General features: G+C 41.3%; 1 long non-coding RNA gene and 1 other non-coding gene across 2 annotated transcripts; one reads left to right on the top strand and one right to left on the bottom strand.

Annotated features, from left to right (window-relative positions):
• The first annotated feature begins 2,705 nt into the window (after positions 1-2,705).
• LOC106590106 (uncharacterized) lies at positions 2,706-27,644 on the top strand. The gene is made up of 5 exons (XR_001325010.2): positions 2,706-2,917; positions 3,664-3,750; positions 8,380-8,453; positions 22,224-22,410; positions 26,644-27,644. It is a non-coding gene; the product is annotated as an uncharacterized lncRNA (long non-coding RNA).
• On the bottom strand, positions 17,802-17,961 carry LOC123731563 (U1 spliceosomal RNA). Its single transcript, XR_006762773.1, has one exon. It is a non-coding gene; the product is annotated as a U1 spliceosomal RNA (small nuclear RNA).

A 27,644-nucleotide genomic window follows, 5' to 3' on the forward strand; every position in this document is an offset into this window, starting at 1 on the left:
CAGTGTATGTTGGGGTTTTGGTAGGACCTCCAATTAGAGGCAGCTGGTTGTCGTTGCCTCTAATTGGAGGCCACATTTAGTTGGGGTTTGTTTCAGTTGTGTTTTCTGGGTGGTTGTTTCCTGTATAGTCTGTGCACCTTACGGGACTGTTTTCGTCGTTTGTTTTGTTTAAGTGTTTTCCCTTCAATAAATAAGAAGATGATAAATATACCCGCTGCATTTTGGTCCACTCCTTACGACGACCGTGACAACACCTGTTAATTGAAATGCATTCCAGGTGACTACCTCCTGAAGCTAGTTGAGAGAATGCCAAGAGTGTGCAAAGCTGTCATCAAGGCAAAGAGTCTCTATGAAGAATGTCAAATATAAAATATATTTGGATTTGTTTAACACTTTTTTGGTTACTTCATAATTCCATATGTGTTATTTCATAGTTTTGATGTCTTCACTATTATTCTACAATGTAGAAAATAGTCAAAATAAAGAAAAAGCTTTCAATGAGTAGGTGTGTCCAAACTTTTGACTGGTACAGTACATGAAATGATCTATGTAACAGAGCATTCTACTTGTGCAGGTTGTGATATTATCAGAAACACTTCGGAGTGTGAAATAACACACACATAAGACCTTTAAAATCAAAAGGATATAGTATCCAGCCTATACTCTGTCTACTCTGATCCCCTGAAAATGACAATCATCTTGTAATGTAGGCCTACGTGTGACAGGATATATACCTTAGTTTTGGTCCTTGTTTCTAAGGGAACCATAAGTAGTGGTGAACATGTAAAAATCTATAAAAGCACCCAGAAGATGGTAGCTAAATGAAGATGTCTTACTCAGGCCATTTACCATTGGGAGGGGATTGGGGGGGGTAAGTACTGGTCTGCCTGACAGGGTGGCTCTCCCATAGGCACCAATGTAATAGCAGCTGGATCTGGTCAGCTTAATTCATTTTTATTGTTCAAGAAAAAATGTAGTGGGATGTCTCGCTTCCTCTTCTGTCTGTGTCACCCCCTTCTGTCTCTGTCACCCCTTAAAGTTATGGCACTGCAATAATCTATTTTGTTTTCAGTTGGTTTCATGTGTTTGGAGTATCAGATGGGGGGTCCAAGCACAATGAATCTGACCTACCTTGTCATTGTTTTTGGTCAATTGTGAAGTAGGTAAGCAGCTTCTAAAGTCTGTGAAAACACTTTAGTATTGTAGGAAGCATTGAGCCATCCAGTGAAAGTAACAGAGATCTAAGAAGACATTTGTCTTTTGCTATGAACCTGTTTCAAACAAGCAAACCTAAGCATTTATACTTAATACATAAACATTGGTTGTTTACCTTACAGAAAAAACACATCAACTTCACATGTGATCACATGTGATCTTATGTGAAGAGAATGTGATAACATGTGACGAGAATGTGATAACATGTGACAACATGTAAAAGCAACATGTTATAACATGAAACTACACAGGTGAAAACATCATCTTATGTGATATAAATGTGATGACATGGGAATGCAAAATCTCTGTGACACCATTAAATTACAAATTTGAGCACATGTGAAAACATGATCTGAATCTGAAATAAATGTGACAGCATGGGGATGCAAAATTTCAACAGTTTTTCACACGTGAAAAAGCAATTCCACATGGGAGTTTGATTTTCACGTTTTGGTTTTTCAGCAAAAACACGTTATTCTCATAATCTATCTGTTTATTTATCTATCCTATGTATCTATCCAGTCATAACTTTCTTTTAACAGTTTTATCATTTGATTAAGAAATGAATGTATGGTTGAAGTAAGGGATAAACACCTGGGATAAAATAAAGTTGTTTAATTCATTTTAAACTTCAACAATGCCTCCTTGTCGTTTGTACTCTATTATTACAGTTGGCACATACTGTGATATTCTAGTAGGAGAGTGTATAAAAGTGTAGTAGGCTAGTCTGAGTGTAGTTATTTGAGATGAAATATGTGATCTATCTGCCCCACAATCCAAAGTAATAAGGTTGATAAACTACACTATCAAAGTAATAAGACCAATTATTTAACTAAATTTAAGTTTGACTATATTTAACTGCTTTGCTTAAATAAAACATTTTAAACTTCTTCCACTACACCAAAAATATTTGCTACGACTTAAAGCAAGTTCCACAAATTTTTATTTTTATATGGTCAATTACCATATAGGGTCAAGATGTCCTGGGACACACTATTGGGATTGTCAAGAATAAAAATGTTACATTTCATGATAAACTGTAGCCTCTGTGAACGGATGTTACAGAATTGATAACTGTCTGTCTGCTGGCATTTTGCTCAATTATTGCATGTAAAATGTGCATTTCATATATTCAAATAATTATTTCAATTGTGCATTAATTCAGTTAAGGATTCATCCAGAATAGGTGCACTACACTAACATATCCACAATGCACTTTATTTCACAATAGATGGGCTAATCAAGTGTTTTGACAGTTTTCCCAATTCTATTTTCAAGTTCAAGCTTGACACAGTTAAACGTAGCCCAGCCTAATGATTCTTTTCAGCCCCAGTATGCAAGCACGAGGGTTATCATTATGTCCTTTGTCATTGGATGCCAGGTTCAGATTCACAATGCCATTGGCTCTTTGGCTGTCAGTCTGAAGTGTTGCTCTTTTTTTTTTTTCGCGGGTCGTGCACGCGCAACACAGACAGGCACGTAACTGTTTTGAGTCTGTCTGGTGTCTGTCTGAAACTGAACAAATTGGAGATGGAGTTTTAAGTCTCCATCTAAATTGATAAGAAATAATGAATTCAATATGGGAATTTACAATCACTCAACAACGCTCGCGATTGAATTACAGCGCAATTTAAATCAATATTTAGGCTGACGCTTTGAAAGTTTTTTCAATGTTTATCATCAGACAATTCATTATTTACAGGTAAGACAATCAACCGTCTGTAGAGCGCGATAGGCTACTATTTTATACAAGCTTACTAAATAAATGCTATCATTCATTGCTGTTAAAATTAATATGTTATGATAAAGAATCGGAAATGTGAATCGGAAATGTGTTTTTACACATGCTGTTAAATTGACTTCATTGCTGTATATAACGCATGCCTTATGTGATGTGAATTATGCACTGCCAAACAGACAACAGCATTGTTGCTTTTGAGGAAATATGCATCCCTCATTCTTCGTCCTGTTGACTACTTTGTGAAGATGCACAGGTGACGCACCTTTGCTCACGTGAATACCTATTAACCATTTGAGCACCTCACAAGAGAGTGCCGCTTATTTGTTCAGCATTTTCAGAGCCAGAGGATGATGGCCCTTTTTTAAATGTTACACGAGTAACAGTGTGTTATGCCGAGTTCATGTGGTAGTCGGAACTAGGAAAGTCGGAAATGTCCGACTTGCTAACTGGTTTAACGTGGCACGTGTATGACTACAACCATTTAGGAAGTCGAACATTTCAAAGTTCCGACAAGCACTTGAACGCTGGATACATGTTACTCCCAAATATGTGTAATTTGTTGATTGATGACATTTTTTTACAACAACATTGTAGGCTAAATGAGAAATTTGAACTGATGTAGACCAGCTGCACTGCGCGTGTGGTAAATACCACGGCATTGTTGGCATGTGGAAAAAATAGTTTTCTAGTGTGCTCTTAACCCGCAGGTATCATCTTCTTCCGTCCTGACAAAAAGCCTATTTGCCCGAAGTTTAAGCCTAATGGAGCGTTTCAATGGAGCAGTTATTTGAAAGGTTGGTTCTGGTTGAAAAAGTAAATTACAAGTAAATGATGATAAGTAAATTACTGAGGTATTGTAAAATTGCCGTCTACCTGTTAATGTAAGGCATATGAGATGGCCCATAACCCAAAAAGTACATTCTAAGCTACCAATTGCCAAAAGAGCTCTTAGTCATGAAAATTGGATGTTGGAACTGTGTCAAAACACGAGTAACAGGTAGAAGTTTTCTTTATTCACACAATCAATGTAAAAGCCTATAAGGCAATATAGCCCTGAAGATGAACCAAAACGTGATTTGTGTCAGCCAGTAGGTTTATTAACCTATGTTTATTAGCTGTAGTCTTCTGTACCTGTCTAAGGTGGTTTCCTGTCATCTCTTGCCATTCACCGAATTTGGTATAGGACACTAGAATTACTGTTAAGTTTTTGTTGAAGAAGCCATTCGAATTGACTGTGTTAAAAAAAAAATGAAATTGTGTAGCCTGAAACATTTACATAGTTCATAGATTTTTCCATTGCATGCACAATAAGCTTCTACGAATTTGACATGTTAGATAAGAAGGTGCTCTTCAGCGGGTATATCCACATTTTTTGTTGCCTCAGTCAGAGATTCTACTTTGCATGTGAAATAGACACCTTTGCTTAGTCATTGTAGCTGTCTAAAGAAACAGTAGTCACATGACTTGGAAGCTACCCTCATACCCGCCTCTGGTTTGACAGGACAAGATGGCGGCTGCTGAAATCATAAGGCATTGTTATTTTCTATCGCCTATTGATTCTTTGGCTATTTGATGAGACAAACCTTGGACAGAATACTAGAACACAGTGCGGTTATCTGCAATAGATCAGAGAAAGCATAGATTTATTTGTTACTGCTGAATGTAAAGTGAGCATTCATTGCACCAAAACCCCCTTTTTGTTTCTTTGATAATATAAAAAAATTCTCGGCACTCTTAGTCTCTTTTTCCCACATCAACCCTGTTGTTCATATGCACAAATGATATGGACTATCCCACTGTCTGGTTTTGTTTATCTTTCAGTAAAAATATCCATAGTATTCAGTCTTACGCCCCTCGTCGTCACTGTAGAGGGGAGTGACAGAGTTCAGAAAATGAGCAGGGCAGCCTGGAACATTGAGATCTTACAGGCACAGCCATCAGCATTTTGCTCATGGTACATAGTGGCTCATGGCATTATGGTTTGACATAACTTGTGCAAGTAATAAACATGTCTTTGATGCTGATTCTGATGTAACAAATGTGGTTAATGGACACAAGATCCCTTAGCCAACATTTAATAAAGTGAAAAGTGTACAAAACCACACATTATCAGAAGGAGTTGTAATGACAAGTTGATGTACAGTAGACCTCTAAAGAGATATCGTAATAGACGCAAGGCCTCTTTGGGTGCTGTTAAACACCCATAAGGGTGTGGTAGTCGGAAAATGCTATCATTCATTGATGATAACTGTAAAAGTTATCGCTGGTTCTGTTATGTTTATCTGTGAGTCTTATCAGTGACCGGCCTGGACAGATCACTTAATGATCACCTGTTAAAGCTTGATTTGTGCATCTGCTGTCCAACCTAACCCTCACTGAGTCTTAAAGTAACTGTCTCGAGTTTCTAGATTTCTATGAAATATGACCTATAATTACAATATGAGTGAAAAAGATTTCCTTCCAAAAAAATGGTAATTAAAAAGCAGCTTTTCTGTGTTTGAATGGCGTGTGTCACGTTCTTGAAAGTGAGCGGACCAAGGCGCAGCGTGAGTATAGTTCCACATATTTATTTAAGTGAAACTAACAAAAACAACAAAACTTACAAAGACCGTGAGGACGTAGTGCCCAAACACACTAACAATCAATATCCCACAAAACACAGGTGGGGAAATAGCTACCTAAATATGATCCCAATCAGAGACAACGATAAACAGCTGCCTCTAATTGGGAACCATATTAGCACCAACATAGAAATAAACATACTAGATCACCCCCTAGTCACGCCCTAACCTACTACACCATAGAGAACCAAGGGCTCTCTATGGTCAGGGCGTGACAGTACCCCCCCCCCCAAAGGTGCGGACTCCGGCCGCAAGACCTGAAACCAAATGGGGAGGGTGGGGGGAGGTGATTAGTGTCGGTGGCGGCTCCGGTGCAGGTCGAAGCCCACGCCCAGACCCCGGATCCGGCCATTGCGCCGGGCTGAATGCCTTGCCTGGACTGGGCATCGGCACAAAGGAAGACTCCAGCCATGGAGCTGGGTTGGACGCTGTGCCTAGACTGGGCACCGGCGCAAAGGAGGACTCCGGCCCTGGAGCTGGGTTGGATGCCGTGCCTGGACTGGGCACCGGCGCAGAGGAAGGCTCCGGCCTTGGAGCTGGACTGGACGCCGTGCCTGGATTGGGCACCGGCGCAGAGGAAGGCTCCCGCCCTGGAGCTGGACTGGACGCCGTACCTGGACTGGGCATTGGCGCAGAGGAACGCTCCCGCCCTGGAGCTGGACTGGACGCCGTGCCTGGACTGAGCACCGGCACAGAAGAAGGCTCCGACCATGGAGCAGGACTGGACACTGTGCCTGGACTGGGCATCGGCGCAGAGGAAGATTCCGGCCTTGGAGCTGGACTGGACACCGTGCCTGGAAGCTCCGCACCGTTGACCGTCGCTGGAGGTTCCGGTCCGTGGACCGTGGCAGGAGGTTCCGGACTGGGAACCGTCGCAGGAGGTTCCGGACCGTGAAGCGTCGCGGGAGGTTCCGGACTGGGAACCGTCGCCGGAAGCTCTGGACTGGGAATGCGCACTGGAGGCCTAGTGCGTGGAGCCGGTACAGGTGGCACCGGACTGGTGACACGCACTTCAGGGCGAGTGCGGGGAATAGGCACAGGATGTACCGGACTGGGGACACGAACTTCAGGGCGAGTGCGAGAAGCAGGCACAGGACGTACCGGACTGGGGACACGCACTTCAGGGCGAGTGCGAGGAGCAGGCACAGGACGTACTGGACTGGGGACACGCACTGGAGGCCTGATGCGTGGGGCCGGCACAGGTTGCACCGGACTGGTGACCGGATCTTCTGGTTGAATGTTGAGCAGAACACACTTGCACAACATCTCTCTCTCCCAACTTCTCCATTGCCTCCCTGACAGTCTCTGGCTCTTCCCGCGGCTCAGCCGCCAGCTCCATGTGCCCCCCCCCAAATAAATCTTGGGGTTTCTGTGGCTGTGGTCTGACGACACGCGCCTCCGGAGTTTGCCATTCGGCTCTGGCACTCTCCTCGGCTCAACCGGCCAGCCCTTGTGCCCCCCACCCAAAAAACTTGGGGTTGTCCTTTGGCTTTCTGTGGCTGCGAACCCTGGCGTTGTCGCTGTCCTTCATTATTACCTTCCGTCTGCCGCCAAGGGAGGGTTTCGCATCCACCCATCACTTCTTCCCATGTCCAAAACTCCTTTACCTGGTGAACACGCTGCTTGGTCCTGGTTTGTTGGGATATTCTGTCACGTTCTTGGTAATGAGCGGACCAAGGCGCAGCGTGAGTATAGTTCCACATATTTATTTAAGTGAAACTAACAAAACAACAAAACTTACAAAGACCGTGAGGACGTAGTGCCCAAACACACTATCAATCAATATCCCACCAAACACAGGTGGGGAAATAGCTACCTAAATATGATCCCCAATCAGAGGCAACAATAAACAGCTGCCTCTAATTGGGAACCATATTAGCACCAACATAGAAATAAACATACTAGATCACCCCCTAGTCACGCCCTAACCTACTACACCATAGAGAACCAAGGGCTCTCTATGGTCAGGGCGTGATAGCGTGGGCGTGCCCCAATGACAGAATAGTGTGGGCGTATACCGGTCATTAAAAATATTAATGCGAGTAGACCGCTGACTGGCCATTTCATTTCACTATCCTCTGTGAGGAAATAGCAAGCATTTTTAAAACTGTCTGTTCGAGATACAAGTTTGAGGTGGGGTTTTTGAAGTGTTTTTTTCCCCCCTCCAATGTATGCTTTGGCCACATACGAGTATAGGATGAGTCAATAACGTTATTTGGGTATGAGTTAACAGAATATGAACTTTTAAAAGTGATATTTTCACAGGACAGTTACTTTGATGGTTTTTGAGTGGTTTAAGATTATGTTTGCAGTGTAGCCTAACTTGGGAAGTTTTATCTTTGCAGGTTTGTCCCCAACCTGACCTGAAATGGTTGACATGTACAATTTTCCAATTGCAATTAGAGAGGGAGAAAAACATTGCAAGCCATGCTCACGGTGATGTCTGTAAGCATGTTCATGACGGTCCAATGGACCTGGTTTAAATTCAAAAACCATACAATCTGTGTACGATGACATTGTAACAAAATCGGCTTCCTTTGGGAAACCTGCTATGCTCATCAACATATGTTTGAAATACATTTTGAATACATTTTTTGAAAGTACATTTTTCACTAACACTTTACTGAAAGCAGACATGTACAATGGATTATTATGCAATTATAATAATTAAGAACATTTCTGTTACACTTAAAATGGACTCTGTCCTTAATTTCATGTCTTTAATCCTATGTCAAGCATGGGTTATTTTTTTTGTTTTTCACGTTAGCAGCATATTAAAATGTTTCTTGTCTTTGTTTACAGAAGGCCCTTATGACATCTTGAACCCTGTACATAAACCCCATGTCTGTGGTGAGGACACTGTTCCATGGCTGATGGTAAGAATATTGTTGACCTGTTCGCTAAAGCACATTTGGGCATGTTGCAAGGAGAAAATAGTAACGCTAGGAATGCTATAAGGTGTTGGGTAAAGAGAGCAAGTGTTATCGCCTTGGGGGAGCATGACTCTGCTGCACAGGCTAATATTAACAGAAAATGAGTAGCAGCTTTCATCGTCAAATCTGTTGCTGAGAAATGGCACTTTGCATTCAGCTCTGCAGTCCATTCATTTTCAGCAACCACTTCTAATAAACTCAGATTGTTGATATCTTCACAAGATAATTACAAAATGTGGATCTGAAATCGAATAACTTTTCACCAGAGGCTTTTAGCTGGGGAAAAATACTGACGTATATCTCAGAATCATTTTACTACTCTGTTATTGGTTCCTTTTTGCTTACCACGCTCTAGTCACGATTTACATTTTAGCATCATGGAAATGCCCAGAGAGAATGTGGTTCATCTTAAAGCCCTTTTTATATTTTATTTTAACACTTCTTGGGGGATCTCTGTGCTCATACAATATATTACGGTAGGTTAAATTTGGTTGTTTAATCTTTTATCAGTGCACTGCACAACAGCGACACCAGCCAATGCTGCTTTCTAAATGGCTGGTTGTTTTTCCTATCCTGACTACGTAATGACGCTGCATTCTGGAAACAGGGCGTTTCCTTTGATATTGGTGTGGCATATTTTTTGAATCAAAGCATTTGCTGTATTTGAAGGGGTCTCCTGGCAGTCTGCCAGAATATGGGCCCACTTGCCTCTTCCCCCATGGCTGCACAAGATCATGACTATTTGCACAGCTGTACTCTTTGCTGGTCTTAGCTGTCGAAAATTCAAGGCCAGCATCCTCCATTTTATGGTGCAGCCGAAGGGGAAAGAGTTTGCGCTGTAATGTAGCTACTGGATCAGGCTAATTGAAAATGCAGGGCGTATGATTAGGAACCAGGACAATTTCGACAAAAAAATAACCCGATATGCAACTGAACAATGTTAAATCGTCAGTGAGGGAACTAATATGAGAGAGGTCCCTGAACATGGATTTATGTTTTTATCTTTATTTCATCTTTTTTTCCCCCTTCGTACAAGGTCGTTCGATTTTAGATGATTGCATTGAGACGGGTAACCATTCACTTTTTATTGGGTATCCCCAAAAGTTTCTTGTCAAAATCTGCGTCAAATGTTATCATATGAATTTGTCTGTTTGTGGTTGACTGTTCTCCACAGTTAAATTATATGATTTTACATTTGATCGCGATCCAACATATCCTATGATTCAAAATTAAGTGAAAAGTATAAAATATAAAACAATTAAATTAAAAGATTTCACTATATATTATATATAATTTTTTTCAGTTTTCAGGTTATTTACAACAGGTTATCCCGTTGTTTTGTAATGTCTTAAAATAAACATTTAACCCTGATAAATACAGATAGTGTGACACATGCAGACCTATATATTCCCTAATTTAAAAAACGTACCAAATCGTGTGTTATCTTTAGTATCAAATATTATCAGATGCTGCTTCTATAATGCATATTAAGAAAAAATGTGTTTAGTACATTTTCAAACCAAATGATTATTTATCGTGAACTTGAAGAATTGCAATCGAATTAGATGTATACATATACAGACCACAATATATAATATTAACTGATTAGATTATTGTAAAATACAATAGAATGATTCTTTGATACGTTACTTGGCATATAGTTGAATATCTTTTTGTTGTTGTTGCAATTTCCCATCGTTATTTGACTGCTTTTCAAACAAAGGTTACACAACAATTTTTGTACTTTAATATTGTATCTTTTGGCAGTCATTTGCTGTAACACAGTGAACTATTTATTGCGACTCATCATTACTGCAAAACTCAAACGGTATATATGGGGATATTATGAGTGTACTTTTGCAATAAAGGTAACTTTAATGTTTCAATCAATTATTGCACTATAACTGACTGGATGTTGCATGAGGAATGAATTAACAAATCAACTCAATCCCTGAAGTGGACATTTGCAACTAAACCTTTAAAGCTATACGACTTTGAGTGTGCAGTTTTATAGTTGCCCGGCATGATCTTTGAATTATTTGTAATTACCTTTCTATATATTATATGCCAACATGTTTTTAAACAAGCAAATCATTATCAGGTCTTTTAAAAGTAAAAAACTAAAAGTGAGAAAAAAATGTATACCAAAGAGAATCCATAAACTGTAAATCTCCTTACATTTACCTTTCTCTCTCTGTCCTTTGTATAGTCTGGTTGAAAGTATTTCATAATGTAAACTTAACATGTTCCCATATAGTAAAAACTGTAGCTACAAACTATTTTCTAATTGTGGGGTGTGTGTTTCTGGTACCGCTCTGAATGGTGGCCTTAGTTTTACTGTAAAAAAAAAACTTTTACGAAGGTCAACCTGTGTTTCTATACCACCTAACACAAGAATGGCTGCCAGTGACACGTTAAGCTGGCATGCTACTCCCTCGCCACAACAGTAGAAAGAGGACTGTTGGTTTGTGTGCGTGTCGGGATGTGGAGGGCGGCGGTGGTGGTGCGGGTGGGGGGGGGTGGGGGGGGGGGCTTTGAGGGTTGGTGGTGTAGGAGAATCAAGCTTCGGCTTAATGTCAGGTTGTCTGCACTACAGTCCTTGATTTTTCACTGTTCGCTCAAATTTCTTGACCTTTGGGGTGAGACAAGGCAATGCCCAGTACAGTTGTGTTTTGTGCCTTGAGTTTTGTGCAGTGAGATTTCTGGGGTACATTTGGGTTTGGAAAACAGGGGCTGATATAACAGGTATTAGAGATAATTTGACATTGGGGGTTGTGGCTGAAGTATTTCCTCAACAACCAAAAACGTAAAGATGTCCTAAAGTTTGAAACAAGGCACTGCATGACTGAGCTTTAGTAAACTGTTGTACTGTACAAACAGTACAACAATAACACAAATTCTGCTGGAGAATAATATAACTTTATTTGGTGTTAAACCGTGTTATTATTATGAATACTCTGAGGTTTGAAGTAAGTTGCGAAAGGGTTGGCTGTGTTTAAAAGACATGAGAATTCAGTTCTAGGCAGCTACGATAGTTTAAAGTGTGTGTTTCGATATAAGGAAATGTATTTCGTAACATAGTGTAACAATCTACCATTTAGCTTATCCTCTGCTCCATTGTAGCTCACTTGGTAGAGCATGGTGCTCACAATGCCAGGGTTGTGGGTCAATTCCCACGGGGGACTGGTATGAAAAAAAAGGTATTAAAATGTATGCACTGGATAAGAGCATCTGCTAAATGACTATACATGTAAAATGTAATCCAGTATGTATAAGTAAACTAACTTTGTTTTTACTGTTGCCTAAAGGGCTATCCATATATAGGGCTATGGGTATGAATTTAGAAAAGATGTCCCCTGACCATATATTAGTATTTTCTGTGTTTTATGTCCAAATCATCACAACGACACTAAAATGGACTGCATAGCTTAATTAATACAGTTACTTTAAAGCTAGAATCCTTAGTTGCTACATCAATTTTTGGACTTATGTACATATACCCATTGATTCTTAAAGAATATAATTTGTAAATACCTCATGAGCTTAGTTCAGATGTCGTACGCCGTCAGAACCCCAAATATACTCCAATGTTTGTAAACAAAGTAAATGTAAACAAACTGTGTATAGCCTCAAAACATGGTTAAAACTATAATGGCGCTATCATGGATGGTCAGGCCGTGCATCCATAGATCTGTTTATGAATTTGAGCGGTTACATTTCTCCTGGCCCAACCCTCAGCTTTTTACCAAAACAGAGGTGGGGTGGTCCGCTTTGTTATTATTTCAATTAAAGATTCTAGCTTTAAGATGCCATGAAATTCCAAAAATACTCACATCAGGGATAATGTCAAAATTGCTAAAAGGTAAGCACTGGTCAAGTAAACAAAACCAAAACAAGTATTGTGGTCTTGTCCATAGACTGCATACATGGTAAGGAAACCAATGTATGTATTTTTGTAATTTGAGTGAACTATCTCACTTTTAAGGTGTTGATATTTAGGACACTTTCTCACACAATATTTCTTCTGATATTACAAGGCCGGAGCCTTCACGAAGTGTAAAATCATTTAAGGAGACATTGTAATAATAACAAATAATACTGTGTCATGTTTGTACAGTATAGTACACATTTCACGTTACTCATGCGTTCAAGTCTGGTACGCGTGTACCAGGATCCTGGGCGAACTTCTCAGACATTAAAGCCTACCTGATGAGTATGCGCTTTCGCCTCACTTATAAATGAGAGAATTGATCAAGCCGTCTTGAAAGTTGTCTGCATGACCCCTCTGTATGTCTGGGACAGGCAGATCTTTGATTACTGGGAGGTCATCTGCAATAGGATGGACGTGTCGCTCAAAAGTCAAAGGACAAGGTTAAGACAATGATGACGCTATGCGTTTATCCGAAAAAAGCAAGAATATCTTGGAAGTCATCGAAGGTCCTCTTTTGACTAGTCTCTATTTGAAGTGTCTGCCTTTTTATTTGGGTGGGAGGGTCTCTTTAGACAGAAAAAGATGAGCGGGACAAATAATATATGCCAATGGAAACATGGAGTAAACATCAGCTTAAAAGCACAGTTGCAAACGCGCAATTTAGTTTGAATGGTAAATAAGTGAATGGTTTGTTTCAGATGTTGACCGCGCTGCTCCGTGTGAATGCTAAGTGCTTTCCCATGTTCCACTGTTCTAGATGCAGCTGCTGGTTTTAGGATGTGCACACACAGCGTGTCCTTCCCACCCAGCTGCGTAACACTGACAGCTCCAGCAATTTCCCCTGTTTTCATTTGACTGCAAATCCTTCAGCCACTGCCTTTTAAATGGGGTGTACTCATCTATAAAACTCTCCATAAGAGTAAAGAAAAAGCGGTATGGGGTGGGTGAGCAACGTCTGACTGCGACCCCTAGCCTTGAAGACTGTCCAGATTGAATAGAGAGACCTTTTGGCTGGAAACTTTTGTCCTCGGGTGGTGTCTTATGTTAAACACGTTTTGTTTTCTTACTACGAAGTGCATCACTTTCGTCGTAAGATACAGTACGACGCATTCATGCCACGTCGCTGCCATGGTTACTTTTTTTCCCCCCACTTGGGATAAATTGGCCAATGGTACAGATGGTCATGGGTTGCTTTCATGCTATTCCGTCGTTATTGCTTTGTTTATAGGAAAAATGGAAAGTGTTTAATAAAACGGAAATGAGAGAAATGTATTCCTATCTGGAGGTGTCGGTTTTGCAGATTAATGAAATGGACTGTTTCTCTCTCTCTCTCTCTCGATACAAATTTGGTTGAACTACTTGTACTTTTTGACTGACCATTAGTCAGCTGAGTTTTTTTGAGATGACATAAAAAAATCTCAAAGGAAACAAAATACAGTACATGGCCTATCACCTGCATAGTTAAGTTAGCGACCCTCCTGGAGTATTCCTTCCAACGCGCTTCCTCGTATGCGTGGCACTTTTTGTCCTGCAGGTGTGTTCGCATATTTTCTTAATTAGGGTCTCTCATTAGCTTCAGCTGGAATACCTCCTCTCTCTCCTAAAGCACTGTGACCTTTCCTGAATTGACGGCCAGGCAGAGCAGAGTTTGAACCAGTCTACCCCGCCGGTTCCTCGTAACTAGAGTACGATGCACCATGACTAATTAGTAAATCTCACCTCGCTCAAAGGTGGAGGAAATTCTTTATTGTACAGGGAGGTTGGGGGTTGGGGGGTAAATGCCCACCTGCTGCAAACCGTGGAAACCCACATCAGTCATGAGACCTTTAGGGTGGATTTCATATCTCACTGAGCGCGAGCTAGCATGCCTTTTGGCTTGTTTTAAACATTTAACTTCACAGAAGTCAAAATGAGCAAGGGAAATGTCCTTTCTCCTGTCACACAATGGTGTGGAAAGGTCAGGCCTAATGAAGTCAGAGGTTTAACCCCTGGTATTCAGTGACTGTGCGCGGGCCCCCGCACCACCTCACCCCATCAGCCATGTGGGTTAATCCCCTTTTGATGCTAATTGATAGGCAATAAACACAATCCTTATCCAGGAGCTGTGTTTTGTCTTCCACAGCCCAACTCTCAGTGTCGGTGACACAAGGTGGTAAAGTGCTAAACCAAATGTGAAATTGATATTTTTCATGTTTGTGTGGCAGTTCTTTTTTTATAGACGCTTACAAAGTGCTCAGTGTTCAGTTTGTGTCATCTGAGGCTCTTAGCAGGGCTTACTGCCATGACCTCTAGGATCCCTCGTTGATCTCAATGGTAAAGTTTGTTTTGACTTGACCTCTTTCATCTTCAACGCCATCTTATGGATGGTTGCACAGCTGTAAACTGTTGGCTAATTACTCGCTTCCACAAAGTTTTAATGAGTTGGCTGGACTTGGAGGAATCACTTGAAAATGGAGGAAGCAGGAGTAACATATTATTCCATTCTCTGTACTATTGGTCACCTGTGGACAGGCCGTTACACAAGCCCTTATTCATCAAGCAATCAGAAGCTCAAATATGAGCACCAAGTGAACATCATTTTCATGAAAAATTCAAGCTTGATCAATATTAAAGGGATCTTCCGGCAGAATGATATTTTGTGTCAACTCTCAGTTGCTGTATGCAAATGTCTAGTGGTGAAAATGCGGTGTTCCGTGGCATTTGTGACCGAGCAGTATATTTGGGTGGCTAGGGCATAATTAAAGATGGGTTTATGATCATGTCAAGTCTTGTGCGTATTACAAAAAAAAGTCTGGTGAAGTCCAGTTTATTAATAAGGAACCGCATATCAGTAGAATACTCAAGTTTATGAGTCAAATGTGGGGTTTGTCTTTTTTTTTCCTTTATTTTACCCATTTTCATAAAACATCACATTTGATCCTCTGGTTTGCCATCTAGTAGCTTTACTCTCCCCCTTTTAAGCGTTTTGCATGTTTTTCCGTGGCGCTCATTGTTAAAGACTTTGCTTACTTTCATTAACTTCAGGACTGTGGGCAAATAGTGGTGCCAAGGAAACCACAGGCTATGTCTTTTGGATAGCCGTTATGCATCGACAGCTCGCATCACACCAGGCTGCAATGGAGTTAAGCATTTTATTTCTACTGGAAATCTTTTATCTCTTTTTTTTTTATTAGTTACTTTTAGCAGAAATTGTGCATAGCGAGAAGAAAAACAGTTTTCAGAAGCGTTTCGTCAATAAAGCCCCAGGTTTTTTAGAATGTTGTTGGAGTAAACAAAAGTGGAGTAGGTTAGACTGCCATTTCCACCAGTCTCTTCAACTAGCACAATTAAGCAGGCTGTTCCAGCAGTGTGCTCAGCGGTGTACAACAGCACACTTTGGCTGGGAAATGCCAGGTGTCGTGTCTGTTCTTGTTCATTTCACACGGTGACTCGAGTCCCTCCCTGGAACGCCATTCGCTGGTCTCCGTAGGATTGGAAGTTGTTTACAATTCGTTTGTTACCAGAAGTAATGGGGAGCCGTAAGACCCGATAACGTCATTTGTTGCACGGAAAAGACTCATATGGAACAAACGCTAATTGCAACTGGGACTGTGCTCATATACTCCACTTGACTGCAGACACCTACCCTCTTCATGCCACGGTCACCCATGTCATCCCAAAACGGTCGAAGTGAACTGAGTCAGTCTCAGACATCCATCTGTAGACCTCATCCTTAACCCCCAGACAGCAATATCACAATGACCTTTAACCTTAAAGTGTCATTTGCGGAGGAACAAGTCATTAAAAGTGATTACAGTCCAGGATGAACTGACGATCATGGATTCAAAGTCTTATTGTTCAGCACACGTTCACCCTGAAGAATGTTTCACTGGTGCCTGGAGGATTATTGAACCATGTAAAGAAATCTTCGAAATATTGCTACGGTATGACATTTACATTTTGGTCATTTAGCAGACGCTCTTATCCAGAGTGTAGGGGAGAACGGCTGGTCGTCACACTTTCTGCTCGCATCTGTACGTTTTATTGACAGCACCAGTATATCACCATTTTCAGTATGAGGAGAAAGGCCAATGTCTTGGGTTGAAATGGGGACCCATTTTATCCTCGTATCTTATTCCATCATGGAGTTATAAGCCATCAAACACACACCTGCCCCATCGTGGGGTTGGCTGTCACACAGTATAGAGTTGGTTGTCGCAATGTTTGCTAGTAGCTTATTTCTTCCTTTCGTAACAGGAAGTGAAGCGATATAGCAAACAAAGTCTTAGAAATAGCCAACGTTCTTTGATCGAACGATATTCCTAACAAAACGCCGCATTTTATGTCTTTGGAATAACATCTGACATTGTGAGTAAATGTGTGTGTGTGTGTGTGTGTGTGTGTGTGTGTGTGTGTGTGTGTGTGTGTGTGTGTGTGTGTGTGTGTGTGTGTGTGTGTGTGACAAAAGAAATGTGTGTGAGAGACAGAAAGGTAACGAAGGGAGCTCTTTACATTACAATCAACCAAACAAGTCCTACAGGCCCTAGTTTTAGCCCACCTGGACTACTACCCAGTTATATGGTCAAGTGCCACAAAGAAGGACACACCGATAGGCAATTACAGTTGGCCCAGAAGAGACCAGCACGGCTGGCTCTTAACTGTACATGAAGGGCTGATACCATTAACATGCATGTCAATCTCTCCTGGCTCAAAGTAGAGGAGAGATTGACTGCACCACTACTTGTCTTTGTGAGAGGTATTGATGTGTTGAAAGCACCGATCTGTCTGTTCAAACAGCTAACATACAGCTCAAACACCCATACATACCCCAGAAGACAAGCCACCAGGGGTCTCTTCACAGCACCCCAAGTCCAGAACAGAGGCTAAGAAACACACAGTACTATAGAGCCGTGACTACATGGAACTCTCTTCCACATCAAATAACTCAAGCGAGCAGTGAAATCAGATTAAAGAAACAGGATAAAACAGCACCTCACGGCATAACACGGACTGTGGAGAGAGACACGCATACGCAAACACAATCTAACACACGCACTCTACATACACACATTGTAATATTGTATTATTGTAATAGTGTACATTTTATATTGTACATTTGTAATAATAGAGTAATAATATATTGTATAATTGTTTTATTTATGATGTAGGCTGTTGTTGTGTTGTGATGTAATTGTTTTATTTCTGTTTGGACCACAGGAAGAGTAGCTTGGCAGCAGATCAAATCAAAATCAAATCAAAGTCTATTGTTCGAGGACACAGATTTGCAGATGTTATCGCAGGTGCCGCGAAGTGATTGTGTTTCTAGCTCCAACAGTGCAGTAATACCTAGAAATACTTGCAGTAATACCTAGAAATACAATCATGGGAGAGCGTGGACGCAGTCCCCCACTACCACAAACTATGCAGTCGAGATTCCCACATTTGGGGAATTCGCAGGGGTCAGCATGGCCGGAGTGCGATGGGCGAGACTCGCCGTAGGTGAACCTCCTTCGTGGTCAAGGTGTCTGCCAGGTACAGTAAGTATTTAATGGGGATCCTAATGAATACTAAATACTAAATGGCACAAGCGCAAAAGAGCTTGGGGTGTATTGTGTACTGGCAGTGGCAATGTTGATAGTGACAATCAACCCCACATTCCATGTGCTCATTAAGATGCTAGTTACCATATGATAACTAGCATTTTAATGAGGGCGACGATCCGAGGGTGACGATCCCGAACTCCGAAATAGGTTTGAAATATAGCTTTCCGTTTTCTCCTTTCCACAACATAATTGTTCATGGATACTCCCATAGTTCAAACATTTTCAAAGAAAATACCAATAATTCATTTTTTTACTTTCACCAATGAAAAATATAAATTCCCCTCACCTCAATGTTTTGTCATGCTGACATGAATTGACCAGGTGGATGAGTTCTTACGCAGTGCCATTTAGATTGGGAGTAATTAGCACTGTGTCAAGCAACGCGTGAGACCTCCAGCCCTGGTCTCCCCTAATCTTATCATGATGCCTGATAATGATAGTTATGTAATTGCAACGTTCTCTAAAATGTTCCACAAAGGCTTGATTTTGTTTTATATCTAGTCGTAGACAACATTTGATGAGTTCTCTGGAGATAATTGCAATCTGCAAGGATTTTCAGCTTCTGAAACGATACATAGAGACCAGTTTCTGTCCAGTGTCTTTTCAAAGATGGCCGTCCATTCCTCCAATGGGGATACAATGGATAAAGTGTTAAGGGGCCTCCTCTCTTTGAGGACGGCTGGCCGGTTGGATCCTCTTGTTCTCGCACTGTACCATGTCCAGAGAGACACCATTCAAATCCCTTATATTGGCCAAGAAGAGACATCGGCATGTCATTGTTGAGAAAGGACAAGCTTTGGTAACTATCCCCTTCAGATCAACCAGGTATAATTTTACCATCAGAATAATTAAGCCATTCCTTTCTACGCTACAGCAATGTATTTGTAAATTCAAAGACATTCTCAAATGTTTGATTAATTCATTATGAATTCAAATGTGTGGTTATTAACAGATGGCTTGAGAGTGGTGCTCAACAGCCGAATTTAGATTTTTGTTGTTTTCTGCTGTTATGCAGCAAAATCCATATTTACATAAATCCTCCAAAATGGTTAGAGCCCATCTGACAGAGCTGTACACACTGGCTTTATTTGCAAATGCAGATTGGGTCCCAATCTCTGGGCTGAATGTGTGAGGCTTTACTGTATGTTTGCTTATCTGTCCAGCCATCCCATCTATTCAAATAGCATCCCTTTAATTAAAGGGAGGCGTGGCTCGGTGGGCTTATTCTCTTCCTGGGACCCTTTCTCTTATTTTGGAGACCAGATGGCGGAGGGGCACAGAAGCTCCCCTTTTGTGCAAACGGCCCCTGTGAAAAGAGCCTCTCCTCCCTAATGTAATCAGTGGCACCGGAAGGGTCCATTCTGGGCTGTGAAAGGAGACAATTTGGTCTGGACACGTCCAGATTAGAGAAACACAGAGTTCATCTCCCGGCCCTGCCCCCTTTGACCAGGGCCCTGGCACAGAGTAGCGTCAGCTTTGATCAGTGGAGGGAGGAGGGCGACGATCCGACCTGCCTTCTTTACCCTGTACTTGGCTGCTGCTGACACCGCCTTCCGGAAAGAGCCGGGGGGGGGTTGGCCTGGGGTGGTGGCCACCATGACCTGTCTAGACAGTGTCGCAGGTTGCTGTGGTGTTGCCAAGGGGAAATGATGAACTCTGACCTTAAATGCAGTTGGTTAAGAGTCACTCTGGTCATCCAAAAGGATGTTTTTTATTTGGAGGGGTTGGGGGTGGGGAAAAAGGGCGGGGCGTGGATGTGACCCACATAATATACAATCTTCTGGAAAGGATCACTAGCATGAATGCAAAAGTTTTTCTGAAGTTTCATTTATTTAGTTTTCCGTGAAAATATGTGGCGCTAACTGTCCTGAGAAGCAAACAAACATTTAGGTTTAATAGGTTTGTTAGCAGATTATACCTGCTCACTTGGGGACCAAGACATGCAGATGATCTACATGGGAGCTTTTTTTCAGGATGTTCAGTATTTTACAGTTGGACTTCCTCTGACATCTAATTTCATAAAGTTTTCAGTAAGTTATCTTTTTTAATATATATATATATATATATATGTGTGTGTGTGTGTGTGTGTGTGTATACACATAAATAAATGTATTACTTTGGTTATGTGTAAAGTAACCCAACGTACTTGTATTCTATTATTATAATATTTCAGTAATTTGGGATTTTTTTCCCCCTTAACTTTATGTACAAATACAGTGTAATAAGAAGGTAAATGGTTTTTAAAAATGTTTTGGAGAAAAAAAAAGTTGACTAAAAAACAGTATTACTGTTTTTGTTTTGAGGGACACGAAATTGCTGTATCATTTCATGAGATATCCATTTGGTCTGTTGCCAGTTTTGACTCAGCTTAGCCACCCACTTGACTATATGAGAACAGAATTGATCAAATATTGTAAATAAATTCAGTTATTACAATATGGTTTCTCGATTTAATATATAATATCACTGTTAATAAATGGTCACAAAACGTGTCAACGTAGTTTGTCGACTTTTGCTGCGCCTTGTCTAAAAGAAAATAATCTGCAACACATGCATATTTACAATGCACATTTTTTAAAGGAAAAGCCATTCGTGTAGCATTAGTACCACATAGTACCACTATTTTCTCATAGTCTGTGATGACTGGCGCCTATTCACCGGCACACAGCCAGCTGCAGGAAGCAGTGGTTGTTCCTGTGGAACGGTGGGTGAAGTGATTCTTCCATCATGGCCGCCATTGCCACCCCGCCCTCTCGCCTGCCACTCAGGACTAGCAGTAAAATGGAGTGAGCGAGACTAGAGAGTGATGTGCTATGTGGCTGCTGTGGCACACTCCACTGAACCATAACCCTTCCCGTTCACCATACCCGAGCTTAGGGGCTCTCTATACGTCTTAAGGTGCTTTTAAACTGTGTTAAAGCACAGTAGTGTACGAAGGCGAGAGTTATTATGTGAGTGAGTGCTTAGGGAATGAATCGTTTGCGTAGGACAGCACAGGTAGAAGATACTACTGATACAGATGATGGGTAGCCTCGCCCGCCACCATTTTCTCAATGACTGTAGCCACAAGAAACGGTTGACAGTGCAGGCCGTTCAGAGTCTCAACGATAGAATTGACGTCGCCTCGCCATGGTAGTGCGTGGCAGACCGCACAGAAGTATATTGATCTGGATTAGCGAGTAGTGTTACTTGCGAAAAATGACTTTAAGGTGGCTGTTTTTGCATTTGTCTAGGAAGCAACTAGGGATAGTCATCCCAGTGATGACACTGGTTGAAATGATGTCTTTTTAAACCGGTTTTACAGCCAAAATGACGTCTTTTTAACCAGTTGTGTAGTTAAAAGGATGTCTTTTTAGCCAGTTTTGCTCACTGGGATACAGTAACCAGTACATCGTGCGTTGAGGCTTATCTTCTTGCGTTGGATATGTTTTTGTTGTCAACACTAGAGATGGAGGCGAGGATGTTTTCTGCACAATTTCACCAGCTACTCTGTTTAGCAGTGAAACGTCTTCCTGATGATTTATGTGTTATGTGGGCAAAACAGAGATTTGGTTATATGATCATATCTTCTTCCCGCTTACATAACACGGCCGCGCCATTTATCTGCGGTGTCATGTCTCCGGTGATCCTTCGCGTCACCATAGAACACTGTGTCATTTGAATTCCAGAATTGCACTGTATCTCAGAAGTAGAATGGGTTTCTGCGGTGTAGGGAGGGCATTGAGTGGTCTGAAACGTGGTAAACCTTGAAATGGGGGAATATATTTGACCTTCGGGTTCATTGCGGTGATTATACGTCATTGATGCCAAATGACTGTTTTTTACGGAATACGATAACGAACCCCATTTGCGATACTCTTATCTGTTTGCTTCTAAGTCACTATACGTATTACATGTATGTTATTTTGTTGCTCATGTGCACCAGCAACTTTAGACGTAGCCTAATTCTGGGATTGTTCTTTACAGTATATTGACGAACCTGAATTTTGCCTGAGAAATGAATTGTGTGATGGAGTATACAGCACATTGGCATCCAATCTACACACAATTCTTAGGAAAAATGGGTTGGATCATGCAATAGTGTTAATATTAGGTTGGATCATATAAATCAAAGTTCTATTTTTAGGCACCCCTGGTAAATATGACATTCTCATTGGTTCACAATGTATATTTGTTTCTTTGTTGGTTTTTTTCTCACAGCGTGTGAGGAGGATGGCTGTGCTCTGCACCACGAAGAAGATGTCATGCTGAGGATGGGTTTCTGCACTGATGTTGTTGGTGTGATGTACTGTAGCGGTGGCTCTCTCACTGTGTCTCTGTTGGCCATGATGCGTAACCATAGAGAGTGAGTGACAGCCTGGTCTCCACACAGCATAGGGGGCCTGAGGTGAGTAGGATGTGCCCTTGGCCCTGCCTGTCTGGCTACCTTTGTTTCTCGCAGCAACACAGACACATACAGAGCCTTCAGAAATTCAAAATGGCTTCAATAAATAAAACATTCTCACCCATCTACACACAATACCCCCATAATGCCAATTGTTTGCAAATGTATTGACATTGAAATACAGAAATATCTAATTTCTCTGAGTCAATACTTTGTAGAAGGACCTTTGGCAGCGATTACAGCTTTGAGTCGTCTTGGGTATGCACAACTGGGTTAGGGGATTTTTTTCCCATTCTTCCATGCAGATTTTCTCAAGCTGTTAAGTTAGATGGGGAGCGGCTGTGAACAGCAATCTTCAAGTCTTTCCACAGAATTTCAATGAGAATCAAGTCTAAGCTTTGGCCGGGCCACTCAAGGACTTTCACATTCTTGTTCTGAAGCCATTCCAACATTGCTTTGGCTGTATGCTTGGGGTCATTGTCCTGTTCTAAGGTCGTTTGCACTCTGAAGCAGGTTCTCATCAAGGATTTGCCTGTATTTGGCTCCATTCATTGTTCCCTCTATCGTTACCAGTCTCCCAGTCCCTGCCACTGAAAAGCATCCCAATAGCATGACGCTGCCACCACCATGCTTCAAGGTAGGGATGGTGTTAGACGGGTGATGAGCTGTGTTTTTGTTTTTCTCCAGACATAGCGCTTTGCATACATTTTTGTCTCATGAGAACACAAAATATTTTTGCCTATTGAAATCAAAATCTCACATGCCTTTTTGCAAACTCCAGGCGTGCTGTCATGTGCCTTTTTCTCAGGAGAGGCTTCCATCTGGCCACTCTCCCATAAAACCCAGATTGGTGAAGTATTGTAGAGATTGTTGTCCTTCTGGCAGGTTCTCCCATCTCAGCCAAGGAACTCTGTAGTTCTGTCAGAGATTTCATTGGGTTCTTGGTCACCTCCCTGACCAAGGTCCTACTTCCTCAGTTTAGTCGGAAGGACAGCTCTAGACAGAGTCTGGGTAGTTCTATATTTTTTTTCCATTTCCCAATGACAGAGGCGACTGTGCTCTTGGAAACTTTCAACACTCTAGAGATTGTTGTATACCCTTCCCCAGCTGTATGCCTCATCACAATTCTATCTCGGAGATCTACTTACTTACTTACTGACTTTATTGTTTTGTTGCAGTATCATGTACACGTTTAAAGTGGCATTTAAAAAGAGCGCCACACCAAACATCGCACACACTGAGGGATGCAAAAGTAAATACATCTGTTTTGGGGATATAAATAAAGAAGAAAAATTACAATGTTCGGTGTTAAAATGAAGGATTTGAATATGGTACGGAATATGGACTAAGAGAAACCTACCTTCTCTCGCTGTGTATCCCACGGTTTGGCACCATGAGAGATTGATCATGACAGTTCAGCATGAAACAAATTATGTGCGGACTCCATTTCCTATGTTCATGATCTGCGGTGTGTTTGTCAGTGCTCCCAAAATGGTGGGTCAAACCCAACCGCACACTGTGGCCAATTTCTACTCGGGAACGTCGTTTGTGGGGTCTTAAAAAAATATTGAATGTCTAAAAATCACAGCAACAAAGTTTGGGAACCACTGTTGTAGTATTGCCGAGTTCAGCATTTAGTTCATCAGGGGGTCTCAGATTGCTTCTGTGATGAAAACTGCATCATGGCTGCGTTTACAAAGGCAGCTCAATTCTCATCTTTTTTCCCACTATTTGGTCTTTTGGCCAATCACATCAGATCTTTTTCAGAGCTGATCTTATTCATCAAAAGACCAATTAGTAAAAAAAAAAGATCTGAATTGGACTGCCTGTCCAAACGAAGCCCATGACACGCGGGGTGTCAGAGTCTGTGCTAAAAAGGTTTATTGGTCAACTCCAAATTATAGACTAGGTGTAGAAATGACTGAGGCGTAATGAAAAATCATACAGTGCAATGAACATCCTTTCATACTAGTCTGTCCATACTGCTCCTTTCATAATCTGTTATGTAAGTGAAATGTGAATAGAAACCAGAAACCATGACATGAAATTAATGAAAAACCACCTACACTGCTATTGTATTTCACTGCAGCATTTATAAACATTGAACAGAAAGTTTATATGTGGGTTGTTATGTCATATGTGGACTATATACTTTCAGCATTGGATGAAAAAGCTGTTTAGGCATGAAAATTAAGGAATTGTGGGGAATTGGAGCTAATGCTTTATTGATGTTCATTTTTGACTATTTTCTCTCAGCCCTACTGCCAGTCCCTCAACAATATCGTAGCATGTTTTTACTTTTGCAAGTGAATCGAATCGTCCAGCAATTCAATTGAATTCTGTCTGGTATGCATCCATCAATCAATCAATCAGCAACCTTATTTCATTGGTTAGTTTAGTCCAGGAAGTGGTTTTAACAAGTTTCTAGATTCTTAAATTCCATGGCATATCTTTCTTCTCTTTTTTTCTTTAAAAAAAAACTTTTTGGATGAAAATGCTTCCTAAGTGAGAGAATGGGTAGGGTGGCCTACACCAGGAAGGGTCATTCGATATCCTACATGAGAAAAACAGGCAAATGGAAAGTTCCCTAAAAACTTCTAGCATTCCAATGAAAACTATCCCGTGTCTCTTTTGCCAAGGGGTCACTCAAACACAGTGTGTGAAATGAGAGTTGCCTTCTGTGTGACTTCTTAGAAGGCGTCCGCTTCTCATTGTCTGCCCAGTCAACTTCTACAGGCCCCAGTGCCCTGAGTCCCATACATAAGAGATCAAGGGTTACCAAGGTGCTATTGAGAGAGAAGGGCTCAATGTGAAAGGGGACAAACTGGACCACAAAATACTAATTTCCTTTGCATGTTAGGTGCCCTGGTGGGGATTCAGACAGGGTCACTAACACAACTGCTGGAGTTTCTGTTTGTAAACGGTCCCCAGCTCTGTGCAGTGTGTGTGTGTGTAGCTTGATAATGCATTGAGGTGGTTGCCCAAGGAAAGTTGGACCTGACTATGGTCAAGCAGTGCCAGATAGAAGTACCTCATTTAGAAAGGTAAAAGGTGCATCTGTCCACTCGGGTTCTCCCCACAATGTCCAGTCACTGAGCTCTGGCATTAACTTGTATTCTAACAAGATTAAAATATATTTGTCCTGGGGATTAGCATAGTTAGGTGCCCTTTTGCCTTCTTTTTTTTGCAGTGGTGCGGTGACACTGGGCTTTGATCTGTGTTGCATGGCAAGGGTCCTGGCTTGGGCCTGGCCATTCGACTGCCAAGTGTGAAATTGGCCTGATGTCATCCCCATTCTCCACCTTTTACATCTTTCACCACTTTAATTATGTTTCCGCTACAAAGCCTGGGCACCTCGAAGCAGATTCAACTCGAGCTATAGGAAGCATTTAGAAACTATGGTAAAATGACACAGTAGGGGAGGGTGAGGGCATAGCAGGATGGGATCCTTTGTAGGAAAGGTAGGCAAGGGACATTGATACTTTTCTGTTATTTTCTGTTATCTCCCGCTTCCTCTTTCTTGGTCTCTCTCTCTCTGCCACCTAACTACCTGTTGGTGGAGAACTTTTGAAAAGTTCTATGAACTTTCAAAGCAATTACTTTTACTCTCCTTTAAAATTGTTGTTTTTGAAGTGCGCATTTTAATGCACACATGCATGTTCATACAGTTGTTTCTTAAGGTAATGTGCTCCCTCGGTTAACTAACCATTCATCTCAATGGGAACCAATCATGTTTTATTTGGATAGGTAGCTCTCAAACACAGTAAAGTTATGGTTTCTAAACCACTTTCTATGCTTACATTTAACCTTCACACGACAAGCAATGGTTTTGGGGCTTAGCAGTTATTTTGGTTTTTGAAGTGTGATGGGGTTTTGATGTTGGGTTTGAAACTTTGGAAATTGACGGAGGTTCCCATCGAAAGGCTGCATAAAAAGCTGCAGAAGTGTGTGGGTGTGTGTGGACGAGAGGGAGGAAGGGAGGGGAAGAACGGAGGGAGGGAGGGAAAGAACGGAGGGAGGGGAAGAACAGAGAGAGGGAGAAAGAAATGGGGGAGTGAGTTTGAGTTTGTGGGTGAGAAAGTACTGTGTATTGAGAATGGGTTACGGGGGGGGGTGAGCCACCTGCAGCCATGACAGGAGGATTTGACCTTCATTGGTCTCTCTCTCTTTCCTTCTCCCTCCTCTTTCTGTCTCACTCTCTTCTTCTTTCTCCTTTCCTTTCCCGCCTGGCCACAGAACCACAGACTCCTTTCAGAAGCAGTGAGGACTGACCAGTCTGCAAGCGAGACACTGGCCTTTCTCCCATCATGCCAGTCACTGACTGTTCTAGGCGTTGTGTTCAAAGACTAGTGCCACAAGTATGGAAATGCAGATAAAGCATTGTAACAAATGAAAGAGGGAAAAAAAGGGTTAAATGCCTGGAAATGGTCACCGTCCACCACTTGTGCCACTGCCTGGTGCATTTTCTTTTGTTTTGAAAGTTTTGCCAACATTTTCAGTTGTTGACGGATCTGTAGAGCGGAGGTATCTATCTACACACGCAGATTATGAGAGCCCTCAATGTAAATAACATATTTTTGTTTCTTTGAATTTAAGATGACATTAACAATGACCTATCACAGTTTGCTGATGATATGCCCGAATGTACTCTTTCAGGTAAACATTCTACATAGTTTGTTAGATACGGAAACATACAACTGCCATGTAATGTTTACGAGAAAGCAATCAAAACAGTATAAAGCAAGCCTGTTTAGTATTACGTTTTGCAGGCTATATGTTATTTGGGTAATTCATAGAAGCTCTGTAAGTATGTAAAACATGTTTTGTTTTTTATATTTCCCCCAGAAATATCCACAGTATATCTATTGTCTTAATCAAGTATCCCCAAACAGTCCAAATGGAGGAGTAGTCCAATGGTGGTTTTGGTTATATTGTGATGATTGAACGAGTTGAACCAGTCGTAGGCTGTGATATAAGGCCCACCTGAGTAGTATGAGAAAGAATATGGGAACATAGCAACATTTATCTAGAATTATATCCAATACATTTGATCCATCTTTAATTTGTAAAAAAAAAATGTTTTGTCAAAGTGATGAAAAAAACATTATTCACCATTTTGTGTAATGTTGTGATTGTCCTTCTCATAATAAAAATGAAGACATACTCAATTGTGATGTCTGTGTTTTAAAGTTATATGTTTGTGTCACCTTTTTATGAACTAACCTGACTTGTGTGAT

This window comes from Salmo salar, chromosome ssa29, assembly GCF_905237065.1.
Source record: "Salmo salar chromosome ssa29, Ssal_v3.1, whole genome shotgun sequence".
Classification (NCBI taxonomy): Eukaryota; Metazoa; Chordata; class Actinopteri; order Salmoniformes; family Salmonidae; genus Salmo; species Salmo salar.